This window comes from Etheostoma spectabile, chromosome 20 (assembly GCF_008692095.1).
Source record: "Etheostoma spectabile isolate EspeVRDwgs_2016 chromosome 20, UIUC_Espe_1.0, whole genome shotgun sequence".
Taxonomy (NCBI): domain Eukaryota; kingdom Metazoa; phylum Chordata; class Actinopteri; order Perciformes; family Percidae; genus Etheostoma; species Etheostoma spectabile.
In genome coordinates, this window is record NC_045752.1 from 15,568,279 (window position 1) to 15,569,810 (window position 1,532).

The following is a 1,532-nucleotide window of genomic DNA, read 5'->3' on the forward strand; positions in this document are numbered from 1 at the left end:
TGACGAAGGTCCAGCATTGATGAGATCATGGGGGCAAATGACACAAACTCACCAGACTGAACGTGTAAATATATGATGCTTGAATCAATAATCAGAAAAAAATTCTGTATCTAAATAGGTAACACAACGCAGATAACAAGAAAGTATGCATGTAATTAGGTATATCATTAAAAAGTTTAGCTTACATTCATTTGCTTGATAAAAGGAGAAACACACTTTTGTCTTTAATTCAATGAGTCTGGACCCATCTCCTTCACTGTGCATGAGGTGGATATAGATCAGGCCGACATAATCGTGGTGCCACACAGTGCTGACAGCACAGGCTGTGTGTCCTCCATCAGCTGCCAGTACTCATCCTTCAACTCCAAGATCCTGGCATCTTGAAGCTTGGTGACGGTTCGGTTCGACAGCACAGCAACAACAGCCCACCGCTGCTCCACTAACCGACCAAAACATCTCGCACATAAAGTTCCACCGTGTTTTACATGACTGGATAAGCCGGAGAGTTGCGACCCCCATTTGCTCCTGTTTCTTTTGCAGCGCTTTGGTTGCTGCAGTGCTGTGATTAAAGTAGATAACGAGTTGACTAGCTGTTGATATAGATACCAGATGAAGATACAGTGCAAATCCGTCATTTATGGCCAACTGGAGGGTGTGTGCAAAGCAGTTGATGGTGATGTAGCTCTCAGTTGTTAAAGTGGTCTAACAGTATGTAGTTAGAGCAACTCTCTAAGCTGTGCTCAATTCTTTTAACAGCTGCTGCTTCTGTTCTTCGTAGTGAGTTTCTACCAGTCTGGTGATGGTACATCGTGACGGAATGTAATATGTTGGTTCCAATAAATGTATCAGTTCTTGGAAACCTTTTCCCTAAACACAATATGTAAGGGCAGCATATCCATCTCATCTCATGAGGTAATTTTCTCTCCTCATTGTGCATTGCAGCTCCTCCGTGCTAACGCCGACATGATGCTAGGTTGAGACTGAGAGCGGGATGCACCGCCACCGACATTAACCAGGGTTGGTTGCCGTGTTGTACTTACACATGGCATCGTAGTGATAGCAGAGAATTAAGTCATTTTTTAAAACTAAATGGTCCTACGCCCACAGCTTCATGATTCTTCTTCTTTTGAAATAAAAACTGAGGTTTGCAGGTAACTGAGTATGGCGTCAAATATTGCCCCCCTGTGGTAAAATGCTTAATTTGTGCCACACAGTGAAATTAATTTCATTGCTTCGAGACTCACACTACGCAACGCACACTGCATTAGTTTAATCGATAACAAGTTAATGTGATTGATGAAATTCTTAATGATCAATTATAGATCGTTGATTAATCATGCCCATCCCTAGTATGTCACCTACCACTGTCCACACACAAACACACACTACACAAAAATCTCAGAATGTGTGTGTGTATGTTTCAGGGTTGCATAATTTCACAGAGCCTCAGGCTAGGAAAGGGATGCTGAGCAGGACCAAGATCAGCACTGTGTGTGTGTGTGTGTGTGTGTGTGTGTGTGTGTGTGTGTGTG